We start from the raw sequence: 17,724 nt of genomic DNA, 5'->3' as shown, positions 1-17,724 counted from the left end.
ATGCAGAAAAGGAAATACAAGCATACAACAAAAAACAGAGCGAAAATGCCTCATAGTGCATACATTCGACTCATAGGTAAGTGACTAACCCACTCCTCTATTGCATTGGTGTAGTTGAAAAATATGCACGAGAGAATGAGATGGTTAGGGTTGAACGAGAAAAGATGGCTAGTTAACTAGCCACCCTCATCCAGTCGACTGCGCTCATCCGGAGTTGCCACCACACATGCATGTAGACAAACTCAGAGAAATATCCCATGGACAGGTAGTGGAGGGTTTGCAAAATTCGATGCAATGATGGGAGGTGATTGTAGGAGAGAGCCATGATGACAAGCCAAGTGGGTACCAATGGTGCCAATATGGCAATGTACATTTTTGCCAGCTCACCCCATCACTGGAAATATCTAAATGAAGAAACAAGTACTCCTCCTAGAAACTCCTTCACCACCTTTTATTTCATTCTATTCTCGTCCACTTAGATGCAACAAGCTCTTTGTCACCACCACAGTCTCGAAACCATCATTCTCCATTGCTTTCATCCATCCTCCTGCTATCGGCATTCTACATGAGCACTTACCGGTTGTACAGGAGAACCTAGAGGCAGTTCTATAGGAGGGGCAATAAGCTATTTTTAAGGAGAAAACATAGGGTTTTTGCTCGGTTCTGGCTTGAGGAGGTAGGTTCTATGCATACCCACCTTGATTATCAATATGTTCAAGGAATGATATAATTTTAAGGAGGAATTGAGTCCATAGAAGAGGAGGAATTACATAAAAAATTTCTGCCTGTTTTCTTAAAAGAAAAACACAATTTTTCTCTGTTTTACTGTTTTCTTCAAAAATTCTTGTCTCCATCTCTACCTTTGGTGTTCAAAAGGGGTACAAGCACAATGACAGTGGGATTCATGAGGAAGGAGCCCACAAATTCAAGCAGGCTCCATCAACACCCCCAAGTAGTAGCCATATTCACCAGAGAAAATTGGATGCCATTTTTCGGAAATTCCGAGGGTTTGATGAAGATGTGGCTCAGGAGTTTGCCCTCTCTTTAGTCCCTCACTCAAGGACCCATGGGACTGTTACTTTTAAGAGGTATCTCCATGGAAACCACCCCAGAATTTATCAATAAGGTTACCACCCTTCCTCTTGGATTACCCTACAGCAAAGATGAAAATCCAGTTGGACAAGCTGCTAAGAAAAACTTCTTCCAAAACAATGAACATCCTGTGCAAGACAAAAATGACACTAGAAGGACAAGCATACCCTACCCTTGGGATGAGGTCAGTTACCAAATCATTAAATATGTTTCCTGTGAGTGAAGCTATAGCATAATCTATGGCTACCATTTTAGACTCCTCCATGAGCTGAGATATGGGATGGACACTCAACACCCCAAAAACTCAGCATTCCCTATTTCCTCCTGCAATCCCTCATAGACTCTAGTATTAAGTTTAAGGCAGGGAGTCCAGATCAGCTAGCTCACCATTGGCTGATCAAAATTTTGGTGGAAGAGGTCCTCCATACCTCCACAATCCCCATAGCATGGGAAATCTTCAGGAACGTGACAACAAAAGATGACATAAAGGCCCTCACATATGATATCAGTCTTTCTAACAGTGAGGAAGAAGAGAAGAAAGGGGGAGAAGGTGAAGCAACTGATGACTCTGCAGGACAAGAGAAGGAGGGGGAAGAAACCAAGATAGAAGAGCAGAAGGATGAAGAGGCAGAAAAGGAAGAAACAGAGAAAATAAAGACAGAGGAAAAGACAAAAGGAGGGAAAGAAGGTGAAAAGAAAGAAGTGTCTCCTGAGACCTTAGAAAGAGAGGCAGTAGCTGCCCTCACTGGCCTAAGCACTCCAATTAAACCAAAAGAGAAAAGAAAAAGGTAGGCCTCCTTGTATTTCAAGGCTAGGAAGAGCAGAAGGATAAAAACAGGGAAACCACAACCATATTCAACAGTGCCCATTATAATTGAAGATTCACCCATTGTCAAAGGGGAAGAATCTCCCTCTAAAACCCCTATCACATATGAAAGAGGGACTCCTAGACCTTCCAGCTAGAAGGAAAGAGTGCAACTACAGGACTCAAAAATAGTTCTACAAGAGGCACAGAATGTTCTACAGGAGACCCTGTCAAAGCTACAGGAGACTGAGAAACTTGAGAAAAGGGTAGAAGAATAGCCAAAGGGGAAGGAGGAAGCTACAGAGCCACAAGAACCTAATCCCCAACCCAACTTTACCTCCTATTACTGCCTCCTTGAAGGAGGAAGGATAATTCCACAAACATTTGCAGTTCCACTATTCTTTGAGTTGGAGAAAGAAAGAATAAGGAGCCATATGTGGATGCAAATAGCTAAATCCAAAGGAGTAGAGGATATTGGCCACATGGAGAGCAAGCTTAGAGAAATGGGCAGGGAGTTAAGTGTTGTAATACCTAGAGAGGCAATCACAAGAACTCACTTGGAAACAGAAAATGCAATACTTAGAAGACAATTGCAAGAGAGGGAGACACAACTAGCATGCATCGCCAGCTGGTCCATGGAGGCACTGCAATGCAAAACAACAGCAAAATCATATGGATTATACCTCAAGGGCCAATGGCTACAGTTTCAGATAAATACTTTTGCACAAAAAGGCACAATGCCTTTTCAAGATTACAGACAATTCATGGAACTATGTGACCAAAGCTCTTCAGGAGATAAGGCAAAAATAGTAGAATTCTATTTGCATAACATGGCCCTCACAGACATGAATGTGTGGGACCCCAATGCTAGGATAGGGGACCTGCAACTAATGGCCATGGCCTCATGGATGAATCATGAGGAGTTAAGTGCAGCAAAAATAAGAAAGTTGATGATAAAGGAGCAGAATGAGCCCTTAATGATTAGAGCTAAGCCATCAAATCCCTTGCCCTCATAAGCACACATAACCTACTTGTAAATAATCCCCAAATTTCCCCTAAATATATTAGTGATCAAGCTCAAGGCATTACACATTTTGACGATATGGAAAGGTTACTTGGGGATGACTGTATTCATGCTTGTATGAGGAGGTGGAACACCTTACCACATAGTTTACAGATCAGAGAGTATCACTCCCCATAAAGGATGAAAGAATAATTAAGGAGAGTGCCACTATATAAGCACTCCATGTAGTGTTTGAAGGTCAATTGGATTGGCTTCAAATTGAGTCCTCCACTACTGCTAGGCATGCTAAAAGGAAGAATAGAGGAAGAAGAGCAAAAGCAACGGGGACAGGTAGACAGAAAGGTAGGATTCCATGACAAGGAAGAGGAGTTCATATCAGAAGCATGGGATGTCAGGGTGGCCATCAGGGCCATCAAAGATGAGGAGATGGACTAATTTGCTTAGAGGATGAGCAAAACCTTCAGTAGGGGGGTGATGATGAGACCCATAAATGGGTAATTATATTGGCTCATTTTGCCTGCTAACATAGTTTAATCAACCACTCTCTTAGCTTATTGCATGTTTTTTAATTATATTTATGGTTATGAAGTGAGTTGGGTCGGTTATGATGCCATGGAGTCTAATATGTTTTTAATGAAGATTTTTGTTGAATTTTGAAAATAAAGTCAAAGATTTAATGGAAAGTTGGTAGAAATAATTTGAAGTGGAAAAAGGAGAGGGTTTATAGGAGGGTATCCCCCTCATTTATGACTCTCCGCTTCGAATTCGCCTTCATGCAGCTCGAAGCACAAACGGCCAAATCAATGCACTAGGAGGTAGTCGAGCAAGTGGAGGACAACTTCTGTTTATCTCAAGTTTTGGGAGACAAGCCTCCCTAATTTTAAGGAAGTTGTTAGGAGCTCCAGTTGTATAGGTAAAGAGGCCTAGGGCCTCATTAGGAAGTTAGTCAGGTTTTTGAATTTTGTTGTAGCTTTTCTCTGCTCAACTTCGAGCTTACTTTTGTTGACAGTTTCATGCAATCCTATTATTATTTTGATAATAAAGATGAGATATTTTTTGAGCCAGCACTGAGTTACCTCAGAGGGCTAAAGCTCTTGGGTTAGGGCCCAATCCAAGCAGCCAAGCTCCTCTTGTTTTTATTTCTATGCTTTGTTTCATTTTATGGATTAGTTTCTGTTAGATAAATTTCTTTCTTGGTTAAGAATAGGTTGCTTTTGGTAATTTAAAAGGTTGTTTCCATTTGAGTTTTCTATAACAAGTTGAATAGTGATAGAAAGAAGATACAAAAAGGCCATCAACATAGCCTTGGCCTCCTTTCCTCACTTTGGGACCCTGAACGGAGGCCAAGACCCTCTTGCTACGACAAAAACATAGATTTACCTTCTCCATAGGATTTCTAGTGTTGCTGTTTGTTAGAAGGTTAATGCTTTTCTTTAGATCTCTTTCACCATGCTCATTTCTATCTTGCAATAATTTTCCTTCCATGCTTTCTCTTAGTATAGCATTGTTCATCATTTATTTCCATAGCTCATAATCTAGATTAGCTTGATGCAAAATTCTATTTTTTTTATGTGCATAGTTTCCTTGCTTGCTTGATCTCCTTGTTTGATTTTTAGGTCCTTTTGCAGAAAATCTCTTCTCACAACAAGTTAGCCTACCTGCCATCACATTCTCTCCCTGATCTATGCACTACAGGTTGCCAAAAGTTCACCTCGACTCTGCCTTAGTTTTCTGCATTTTTCCATAGGATTTCTTCCTCCTTCCTGACCATCTTTTCCTCTCCTAGCAATCCTTTGTGACCCCTATGTGCCTTAACGCATCATACCATCCTTCAGCTATCCTTTCAACCCACTCTCACACCTTCAAAACCTCCAAAATGACTCTAGGCATCCTCCTGTAGACCTCCTGTAGATCCCCTACAACCTCCTATAGATTTTCCTGTAGGCTTCCTTTCGAAGTCCGATTGTGGGAAAGGCCTCCAGAAGGCCACCTGAGACCTTCCAAGATCCATCCACACCATACTACATCTTCTTAAGTCCCAAAACCACCCTCCATCACCACCTAATTGCTACCACATTCACAATCAAATAAATTACATGCATGACAATTTCACATAAAAGTACATGAAAATCCAAAAAGATGTTTTTCGCTCATTTACTTCTAGAAATAGCTTGAGTAGATGTTGTTTACTTCTTGAGTAGGTAATGGCATTCATTTCATGGTTTTTCATCTCTCTTTTTGCAAAAGTAGGATTAGTTGTTTGAGTAGGCTTTGCTAGGTTTACTTTACATTTCAGTCTTCTTTCCCTTTCTGCAAGTAGAGTAGCCTGTGTAGAGTAAGCTTTCCTTTCTTTCACCACATATAGAGCTTCTTCTAGAATCCATAGAAGTTGTCTTGAGCTCCTAGTGATCTTGCGCCACGTGACCAAGTGACAACCTACAGTAAGAACTAGTACTTGTGTATATAGCACCGTCACTTCCAAGTCTCTTACAAACTACCGGGTTGATAAAAGTAAAGTAGTAAGCCTAGGAGTTGCAAAATTATTGCTGCAATACTCGTGCTCACCACCTGACACTCACATGTGTTGTGATTGGAGCTCTTATAGAACTCACACCACAAAGACGCTATTCTTTGCTTGCAACTTTGGTGTGTTGTCTTGGGCTTCCTTGCCTTGGCTTTGTCCTTTGTTCTATGGTTTGTGGGCACCTTTCCCTTGATTCAGATTCATAGATCCAAAGTATCACTACTTTTTAAATTTTTGATCGATCCTGACGTCATATTGGTATGTCGTGCCGAGCGAGGAGATGTTCAAGAATTCTATTTCATCTTGGATGTACCTATGCAAGTAACAGTGGTATTTGAGTACCAAATGCTACTTTGAATCCTTGATACCAAAATTTGTGTGAAGGGTATTGAAAATATTGGTAAACTCTGGCATGTGTTGATCCCTTCCTTGCCGCAATGCAGTCCACTTTATGTATTGATCCTCATAGCTTCTGACAGGGTAGTACTGGTCCTTGATGGCAACCCGAAATGAATTCCAAGTGGGTGCGGCTAAAAAAAGTGAGGCATACTTTCATCCTTCTATTCGCAGTAGGTTTCCCACCAGTCCTTGACATCGGGGTGCCTTTGAAAAGAGCGCAAGTAATCCTTTCCTGACCGAAAAAATCATGAACAGAAAAATACACTTCTAGTAGATTTAACCATTTATCTATGGCGTCTGCATCTATCTAACCCTCAAATATGGGAATGTCAAAGTTAACTTGTACCTTAAATGGTGTGGCGCTTCCACAATGGCTACTAGAAGTAGATGTGTCACCCGTAGGTAGCTATTGAAGGATCTAGGCAAAATTTTCCATCATCACCTTCCTTTGTCGCTCGAGGGCCTCTTTGAGAAAGATTTTGATAAGATCTCCTACCCCCTCATCCTTATTTTCATCTGCCATGGGAGGTCCTTAGGATTTGCGAGGCTTGTCTTGCAAAGGTTCGACCAGTTCAAGCCGTGACTCCTTATATCCCAACCTCATTGGAGAGATGCAAAGAAATACAAAGAAAGAGCAGAGCGCTCTGATACCACTAATATGGATTTAAATAGGAATGCAACAAATTACATATATAACCATACATATAGAGATGCAACAGAAATAATACTTCATTTAATTATTGTAAAACACTGAAATATGCTTACAAATAGAAATGGAAATAAACTGGCTAGGGCGATGGTAGCTTATCTCTGATAAGAGATGTGGTGGCTACATGCCTCTGAACTATCTTACAATGAGGCTCAAAGGCCTATTTATTTTTGAAAAAAAATGGAGAACCCTACATATCCAAAAACCTAACCCTAGGAGATGAAGTGCCAAACTATGGGCCCCGTTTTGGGTAAATTGGTACATCAACTTCCCGGGGTTGTAACTTTAGCATATGATATCTATTTGACGTGCACAACACCTTGTTAGAAATATCTATCCAACTACAATTTTGGGAAAAGAAACATCCGATGTTCCTCCCAGGTTTCCCAAAAAACATCATTTAGGGCCTCAAAACGGTTCCAAAATTTCAGGACCCATAAAATTGCTAAAAATAGTAAATTGTGCTACAACTGAGGAAACTGAAAAACTAAAAGAAACAATGGTGGGGGTCCAAGTGGAATTGGTGGGTGGCCACCAATATCCACCTAGATCTTAATTTGAAAACATTATTCAAGAACTATGGAAATATTATCTTAAACACTTTGGAAACTACCTTAATTTAGGTTCTAGTGCCGCCTAATGATATACATAACAAAAGGTAGGTTTCTAACCCTATGATTCATCCCCCCAAAGGGACAATTCACCACACGACACATAATACAACTTCACGTGTTGCCCATAATTACAACGTTGTATAATATTTGGTTTTAGCACCGTCTACTATATATACACTTGACGTACTACAAACCTACCCAATACAATGGAAAAATTCTGTTTTGGATATCAATGCAATCAATCCTCGTGATTCCAATCTAACGATTTACAATGAAAAAAAATAGGCCTCGCCTCTCCCATCAGCTTTAATTTCAATTGCAGGTTATGACAAAAGTTAAATCCATTCACTACATTGTCATTGATGATGGTGCCTCAGCCTACATAATGTCTACTTCCTATTGGCTCGCCTTGGGTTCACTCACTCACTCACCACTGTCAAATTCCCTTAAATATTTTGATGGTCATACATTCATGCCCAAAGGATACCTTTCTAGATACCCCATCACTCTTGGTGGAAAAACTATAATAGTGGATATTGAGGTCATAGACTATGTTAGGTCCCTATAACACTACTAATCCCCCCATTACTATTGTCATTGTAGCCCTTATTTTTATTATTGTGCCTCTATTTTCCCCATATTATTATTATTGTGCCCCTATTTTCCCCATATTGTTATTATTGTGCCCCTATTTTCCCCATATTGTTATTATTGTGCCCCTATTTTCCCCATATTATTATTATTGTGACCCATAGAAGCCCACTATTGTTATTGATGTTCCCTTATATTATTATTGTTATGTTGACTTTGATTATATTGTGACCCCTTAGACTCCTATATATAGAAATGAAGTTTTGTCATTTGTATCATCCAAGAATTGTTCATTTGTGTAATGTAAAGCAGATTCCCCCTAGAGGAGGATGATTTTGAAGTCATTGATCTATATTTTTTTTTTTTTTGTGAGCTGGTTACATAACATTTGGTATTAGAGCATTTGGATTCTAGGGTTTTGCTGTTCTAAACAGGACATCATGGAATTTTAACTATAATGTTTTTTATACGACATTTCAGATGATGAAATTAAAACCCATTTGAGACGAAAGCTCAATGAAGCTCAGGTCTAAATTTTAGATATTTTCTCGCTATATTTGCAGAGATAGGATCCAAGAAATTTAGGGTTTTTGAAGGCTGCCGAATTATATCTAAAATAGGTGAGCTGGGGAAAATCGTCATTACTTTCTCCCTAAGCATCAGATTGAAATTTCATAAAAAATTATAGAAACAGGATGGCCTGTATTTTTTTTGTATTAGCTTGAGGTCCTAAGGTCGAAATAGTCATGCGTGGAACTTCATATAAGTTCGCTCTATTGAACTAGTCTATAATCAGGTCATCATGGGAGATTTGCCATAACCCTTCCTTGGAGAATCCAATCTTGATCAGACTTGAATGGTTGGAAATAAGACTAAGAGCACCACCACAAGATGAAATTTCAAACCATGGAGATTCGAAATTATAGAGATACAATAGATTCAATATCGAGCTCCTACGAAGTGAAAAAAAGTGTGGAGTTTTTCTTAAAGTTTTGCATAAGTTTGGTTTGAAAAATTTACTTAAATTAATTCAAAGGGCATAGTGAAGCATAAGTATTATTAATTGATACCCCGAAGAAAGAAAATGGAAACACCTAGTAATAAACCTAAAATCTCTAGCATGACTCATGAAGAAGAGGAAGAAATGCAACATGATATATCAAAATTATGAGACCAAGTGCGACAAAATTCACTCTCAAAAGGAGTAACAGAAGCTAAGATAGATGGTTTAAAGAAAGGCATCGAAGATAACATGGATGGTTTAAGGAAATGCATGGAATCTAATATTAATGATGTGGATGCTAACATGGATGGTATATAAGAAAAAATTAAAGGTAACATGGAAGATTTGAAGACAAATTTGACAAAGTTGCTACACGAAATGCTTACTAATGGTGAAAGGGTAGTAAATGAAACTCACGATGAGAACAAAAGAAATGTTAATCATGATCTCATAGACTCTAACTTTGGATTGAAGACCCACCATGTTCCAAATATCGATATGAGGAAATTTGATGGCAAGGATCCCGTAACATGGACACTATAGATGAAGCAATAGTTTGATCTCAATAATGTGCAAAATACACAAAAGGTACGCATTGAAACTTTATATTTGGAACCAAATCAGTTTGTATTGTATTGATGGCTTTTCTCTTGTAATCAAATTGTCACTCGGGAAATGTTTACGGAAGAAATGGTAGCACATTATGAGGATACAAAAAGAAACACCTTTTTTAGCCAATTGATAAATCTTAAACAAAATGGTTCAATGATGGATCACATTGAGGACTTCCCAAAATTGAATATAAGGATAAATGATATTCCACAGGAGCTTAGGATTGATGTATTCATAGGTACTTTACAAGATAACATCCAACATGAGGTTTTTCTTTGGCAACCTGATTCATTGGAGAAAGCATTCAGGTTGGCAAGAAAAATGGAAAGAAAAATTATGGCAACGAGGAAGCCTACCACTCAAAACTATAAAGGTGGAATTTTTGTTTCCCTAGCCTTCCACAACCTACAAGTTTGGCACCACAGTAATTAGAAGAAAAAAAAGAGAAAAAGGGATTTGTTACAGTTGTGATAGAAAATACACTAAAGGTCAGAAGTGTTCTGAGAAGAAATTATTTTACATAGATTGTGAAGAGGAGGAAGAAAATGAATAGGAAATTTCAAAAGAAGAGGATATGCACCAGGAACAAACCCTAGAGAAATGAATCCGACCATACCTTGTAATGCATTGGTCGGAATTACTACTCTTCAAACTATCAAGATAGAAGGACATATCAAGAAGAAAAGGGCAATATTGTTGATTGATCCGGGCAGTACCCATAATTTTATTCATTGTGAGATAGCCAAGGAATTGAATTTCTTCATATATCTAGCACCAAAGTGTCAAGTGATGGTTGCAAGTGGAGGAACCATAAATTTCTTTAGAAAGTGCCATAATATCAAGCTATCCATTGGAGAATATGTATTGAATAGCCCAGTGCTTTCCATTCTAATGGGTGGTGCTAATGTGCTACAACCCTTGGGTACACTAGCTTTTAATTTACAAGAACATTTCATGAAAAAAATTTCGGAAGGAAAGGAATTTGAATTAAGGGGTATCGCAGGGTAATCGAGAAAGATAATTAGCTCTAACAAAATGACAAATATTCTAAAGAAAGAACAATGAGGTGTAATTGCAAAATTATATTCGCTAGATGTTCCCACATCCAAATCATCTATTTTTCCAGATTTCCAAAAAGTCTTGGACAATAACTCCAAGCTATTGGAGATTCCTAAAGGCTTGCTACCTATTCGTGATCATGATCATGCTATTCATTTTATTCCAAGAATTGTCCCTCCAAACAACAGGCCTTATAGATATCACTATGCCCAAAAGAGTGAAATTGAACATATGGTTGAAGAAATGATAGAGGATGGTATAATTCAACCTAGTCAAAGTTCTATCTTTTCTCCAGTAGTATTGGTGCACAAGAAGGATGGATCATGGTGCATGTGTTCAGATTATAGGGAGATCAACAAGCTCACTATTAAATAAATTTCCCATTCCTGTCATTGATGAATTATTTGATGAATTGCATGGATCAATTTACTTCTCCAAGTTGAATCTTCATTCAGGCTATCATCAAATCATTATCAAGACTGAAGGCATTATGAAAACAACATTTAGAACTCATGAGGGTCATTACGAATTTTTGGTCATGCCTTTTGGCCTTACCAATGCACCTTCTACATTTCAAGTTTTGATGAATTCCACTTTCAAACCGTTCGTTAGAAAACTTTTATTTGTATTTTTTCATGATATACTAATATACACAAAGTCTTAGAAGGATAATGTTCAACATGTTAACAGGGTGCTCAAACTATTGGAGGAGAAACAATTGTTGATCTAAATATGATTTGAGGTTGTCATTGATGTCAACCCAAGAAGCATCAGGCACTACCCTGATCTTGCAATGGAATTTTGACTTGACAACTTACTCTATTTCGAGTCAAGGATCTTCTAGATATATTCTACTTGTCGATATGTTTCCATTGATATATGACACAACAAGTAGTTCTTCATGGTTTGAGAGATATTCATGTTTGAAGTTAGTAACCCCAGCTAGTGGGCTAAAACCCTATGGGGTTCTGGCATGGCACTCATAATTGGTTTTAGTCATTGAATAGTCATTAATTAATAATTTTTTAAACCCCTAAAATCCATCCAACATTATCTATAGAAACCCCTCTCAACTCTATAAAAAGAAATCTCATATATCCTCCAAATGTAGTGATCATGGCATTTTCACTATAACCTCGTTTCTGCAAAGTCTTAGATTCTAAAATTAAAACCCTTATTATTTGAAATCCTGACGAACGTCATGACCTAATTTCAGATCTTGGTGTGCTATATTTTCAGAGATATGATCTGCGCAAGTTAGGGTTTTTGCAGGCTGCCAAATTTCATCTCAAATAACTGACCTTGGGAAAATTAGCATAACTCTCTCCCTGAGAAAAGGATTGGAATTCTGTAAAAAGTGGCAGATAGTGCATGACTTTAGTTTTTTGTTTATTAATTTCAGAGTTGAGAGAGGGAATAGTGACACGTGGAACTTCGTACAAGTTTTCTCTACTGAACTAATCCATAATTATGTCGTTGTGAGAGATTGGGCATAACTTTGTCTTCAAGAGTCCATATTAGGTTAGACCTGTGGCATTGGAAATAAGACTCAGATGGATTCTATAGGATGAAATATCAGATGGCAGGGATCCAAAATCATAGAGATACATAATATTAAATATCATGCTCCTAGAAGTCAAGAAAAACTTGATCAAATGTTGTCAAGTGGTGCAAAGGACCAGACTTTCGAGGGCAGAAAAGAGCAAGGTGCAGCAGAGGTATGCTATAGCTAAGTATCTTCTATATTTGCATGCTCATCTCTTAATTTCATTAGGTTCTTTGTATTCTAATTTGTTTTTTTTGTTTAGCACTGACATATGCTCTGTAGGATGAGGTAAGTTTTGCTATTATCATGTCATGGGTATTTCCTTGAAGAATGTTTGTAGGTATTACATATTCATCAAGAGAAGAATCAATGCATAATCTAATGTTTTGAAGAATGAGAAATGTTAGCATGACAAGAGCATCAATCAAGGTGCAGAACAACAGCTAGAAGTTCACCACATGAAGTCTTCAAGTGGGCAGTACGACATACAGACACTGTAAAAGTATCATTGTACACAGTCATTGTAAAAGCATATTTGTAAAATTTGTACTAGTCTCTATCTGCCAAGAGTTAAAGAGGCAGTGTTGGGAGGTCTAGGATCATCATTAGGTGCTTGTTTCATAGTTAGGGTTATGGTCAAGTGTGTTGTCTTCTTCTACATCATTCTATATCATTGGAAAGTGGACCATTTTCCTTGGTATAAGAGTCCATTCTTCTTTTATTCTTCTTTAGGGTGGTAGGGTGGTGCTAGGGTGAGTTGTAGCTCATTGGGTGTTGGGGCATCCATTCAGTTGACTACTGAAGAATCTTGGGCATTGGAGCATCCATCTAGTGGGAGCTCGAGAAAAATGTTTTTCTATAATTATAGGAAGTTGTTGCTTTCATTTCAGTTGGGGCTGAAGTTTAAAGAATTTATTAGAAAAGTGTTTGCTGGTTTTTGACCCGTAGGGGGTTTTCTACCTAAAATATTTGTGCCTCCTATGTTCTTTTATTTACTGCTATTATTGCATAAATGTTAATAATAATTGAAGATTAACTAACGCTTTGAAAATATTTAAAAGTGCTAATTGCTAAGGAATATTGATTCAACCCCCCCCTCTCATTATTTTCCAACAATTGGTATCAGAGCTTGGTTCCTTCAATAACAGGTTAACGTCTGGAAGCTAGTTTTCAGAGCATAGAAATGGGAAAGTCAAAGAATTAGGTTACAAGGATTTCAAAGGAAGGTACAAGTACAACAAAATCTCAAGAAAGTGAGTGTTGTGTACCAATCCCTGATTTTGATGCAGATAATTACTGGATATGGAAATCCAGGATGGATGTATCTTTGTAGGCACATGGAGTATGGGAATCAATTGTTTCTGGAGACACATCTACCAACGAAGCTAAAAGGTAAAATTCAAAGGCCATGAATCTAATTTTAAATTTTTTTCCAAATTTTGTGAAAAAAAAAGTTGGTCAATATTCAACAAGTAAAGCTCTTTGGGAAAAGCTTCATAATCTCTATTCAAAAAAGAAATGAGGTCAAGATGTTATTGAAAACTCTGATCCTTTTGAGTATGATGAAGAAGGTGTTAGTGCCCTAAAATAATAGGATTCATCATTTTGAATTGACTATGATTAGTCTTGTAATATTGTACATACTTTTGCTTTCTGCAAAATGTTTTCCCATATTAAAAGTAAAAAATGTAAAGAGGGTGATTTCCTAAAAGAATAATCAAAGGACCATAAGAAAGAAAAAAATCAAAGAGATATAAAATACGAACCCTGAAAAGAGATAAGAATAGATCATGAAAGTGTGAAAATTCAAACGCCACTCCTTTTTACTTTACTTTACGAAATAACATTGTGTGCAACTTGTCAAAAATGCCACAATCCATGATGGTCAAATAGTTTAATCTTGATTCATTCATGATTTAAATTTCATGTTGATAGATAGAGAATAAAGATCTAGCCAGACTGTTTAATCTTAGCAGATGAGTAGTTAGGTAGAGAATAATAATGAGCTGATCAGTTTAATCTAAGCCATCAGAAGTTGTAAGGTTAGAATTAGATAGTTTGCTTATCAAAGAAAAAGAAATAAAGGGTCAGCAAGCTCAAATGCACCCAATAAATGAAGAGAAAATGCTAGGGTAAATAAAGGGTAAGCAGATGAAATTTTGGAAATATACAAGGTTGCGAGCTCAAATGCACCTTCATCATCCTTAATCCTATGTTTTATGTGCAGAAGGAATTATCAAAGGCAAAGGACATTCACTAAAGCTTATTCATTAATTTTCCGCTTATTCATTAGCCCTTCATTACCTTTATTTCCCTAATGTTTTTTCCCCTTCTTCATTTCTAAGCACCATTTCCTTTCATTTCCCCCTGTAAAAATATCCCTCCCCTTCATTTCACCTTCCCTCTTATTTCATACCATTTCCCCTTCCCAAAACCTCTTTTCCCTAGTGTGAAAACCATTCCCATCACAAATAATACCCTCCCCTTTATTAATTTCCCTTTTTTCCTTAAAAGCCCACTAAAACCCCTTTATTCTAAGTTATTTCCTAACCTATAGTCCCTCTTTATGTATTTAACCCCCCACATTGTAATTCCCCAACCCTCACTAAACCTTGGAATGTATTAAACCCGCCGCATTATTTATCCCCAGGCCCCAGCAACCACATCCCAACTTTGCCCTTGCAATTCCGTCACACGATATCAGTATGATAAAAAAATCCCAGATCCGACGGCCCATATCCATATCGCGCACTCCCATCATTCAACAGTTAAAATCCCAAAAGCACACGATAATATCGGTTTTGGCCTATCATTGTTTCGCTACCTAGCAGCACCACATTGTATCACATGCTCTCAAAAAATACCGCCCTCCACCCAAAAGCAGTGTGATATTGCATAAAACCACCTCCCTAGATAAAATAAAACCACCCATTGTTCATTTATTAATCCCGTGCCCAAATTTAACCATTATTGGTTAAAACCCAAAAAAGCCCCCCCCCCCCCCTTTTCACTCCTTTTACTCATTTTCATTGCAAATACCTCTATTAACCAATTCCAACACCTAGGAACCTTGCTCACCCGTTTTCTACACATTTGCAACCTGAAGACCCTGCCAACTCCAAATTAAAGCATCACACAAACAATTGAAGCCTCAGAAATCTTTGCTGCTACCACAGAACCCTGTCTGCACACTTAATCGTTGTTTTTCTAGGTATTCTTGAAAGAACCAGAATGGCCCTATAATTAATCTCTGCACAACTTTTTATATAAGGTTAATTAATTGAATTAATTAAAATACCTTTCCAAACTGAAGAAACCCACTGTGCATCCGAAGAAGCCCTTTCCTGTAGACAATATTCACCCTTCCCACTATTCCAGAGCTTCTAACCCTACTCCTAAAGCCATATAAAGAGTAATTCAAAGAGAATAAACCAAATTATGACTTCCCAAAGCATTCTAAATGAGAAACCCTACAAACCCCTCACGTGGACATTGATCACCTCTCATTGGCTAATAGGGATTTCCATATTAAAAACACATCCACCTCTAGCCATCTATTAAAACTCCACTGCTGGAGTAAAGATAAAATCCTTAACGAGAATGATGACATTCACCTATGGTAATCAAATTTTCCCAAATACTTGTCCCCACAGATATACCTATTCCCATAAAACATCCATTTCTTCCAAGCTTACTATATCCTAAGTCAAAGAGCCATAGTCTCTCCTGACCAATAGATTTTATTCACCAATACTGTAGAGTCAATAAATCAAATGCTGCAGGTCTAGCCAAGCCCAAATGAAACCCCATTTTGCATTGAAAACCTACTTGAACTTTACATAAAGTTGGACTTTCCCAAGAGGGCTCAAATCTTTCAGACTTTCATCCTAAAAGAGTCCCATACTCCTACAGACAGTCCTCCATGATCTGCCACCATTTTCTCTAAAGGGGATAGACAAATTGTAACCATGATGTCTTGTATCCTTGGGTATAATACTGATGAATTTGTAGGTGAACCTGTGCTTTCTTTCCTCTCTATTTTTTGCCCAAGCAAGCCTCCAGCTACAATTTTCAATTTTACCCAGTTCTTGGTAGAAAAAATCCATTATCAATTGATCATACTTCCAAATGAAAGAGTATTCAAATACTCTTCAGTATTGTTCCACATGTTCCTATATTTCTATTTAGACAAGTTTCCAGTCAGCATCCAACAATTGGACAATAAGGGCAAACCAAGACCTGTCATATTTTGGACAACATTAATCCAAAAATATTCCACTGATTTTAGTTATAAGGAGTTTGTTGATTTCTTTGTTCATCCAGTTGTAAATATGCTAACCAGTAGCAATCAACCAAGGATTAGTGATGAGATAAAAAGAGTTTTGCATTTGTCTAAAAACAGTAGAGTAGGAGACTGGTATCTATACCAGGACCACATTGAAATCAAGATATATGGATGCCAGCTCACTCCCCATAAGCTACCCAAATACCTCCCCATGAGGATATTTGCATTAGAATATTTCAGGCAGGTCATAAACTCATATGATGCCAATTTTCTGTCAGCTAGGAAGAAAACAAAGTTCAATATCAAAAAATAGTTTGGCCCTTTTATTTGTAATAATAGGGAAGCTGGACAAGAAGATGAAGTTCAGTAGCAGTGTAATGTGGCAGTATGACCCTAATGGAGTATTAGTACCAACCCTACGGGAGCAAATGGGTATTATTCCCATTATATACATTCCAGCCATGCAGGATAGAAATGTAAAAAGAACTAGGGAAGAAGGTTCTAGCTCTAAAATTGATACTACAGATGACAGATTTGAAATCAAGTATAGGAAGAAGCCCAAGTTTAATCCTATAAATGAGCAAGAAGAGACCATTGAGACAATTGAAATCATTGACACTGATACCATGGTTAAACATAATACAGCTCCAACAGTTTCAGAGGAAACTCATCAACCTTCCACCTCAAATACTCATATTATTGAAAAACAACTTAGTATTGAGGTCTCTTCATGCAACAAACAAGTGGATAAAGAGAAAGATATAAAAGAGAATTACAAAGAAATCATGTTGAAGAATGGGGCATTGAACGCTGAAAAATATGCCCAGTACTTCAAACAGACTCTTAGCAATTAGAAGAGGTTGATGTCAGCTTTTGACATTAAAACTGGTAAAATGCAAATGAACTTTTTGCAGCCTACAGTTGAGCAGCGTAAAACATCCACAGATTATAATAAGACAAAGTTTGAAGTTTTGGCCATGGATGTTCACCCTATTGATCAAATTGAATTTCATAAGCAGGCATGTGAAATAATTTACTCGACAATGACTACCAAAGCAATAACTGTGCAAAAAATTCAAAGTTCTCTAGACAACATCACAACAGAGTTTAAGCTAGAAAAGTCATCCTCACAGGCCAAGGATAACATAATCAAGTCACCGGAGGACTTGGTGATTAAGATTGGATATAATCCAAATGACATCAAGGTAGCAAAAAAGCTCATAAAGAATAAAAATGAGGATATTTTTGCATTGAAGAAGCAATTAAAATTGCCTCCTACTAAACATCCACAGACCAAGGAGGTCATAGAGAGCCAAACCTAGCAGGATGAAATGATGGATCTCATTCTTCAACTAAATGCTTAATTGAAAGAAATGGAGAATGAATTGGACAATTTAATATAGCTAAAACATGTCTGCGATGAGATAGCTACTTCCACTGCCATCCCTACAGTCACTACAA

This window comes from Pinus tabuliformis, chromosome 8 (assembly GCF_031772625.1).
Source record: "Pinus tabuliformis cultivar Carrire ecotype Pingquan chromosome 8, CPIR1, whole genome shotgun sequence".
Lineage (NCBI taxonomy): Eukaryota > Viridiplantae > Streptophyta > Pinopsida > Pinales > Pinaceae > Pinus > Pinus tabuliformis.
This window is presented reverse-complemented; position numbering follows the sequence as displayed.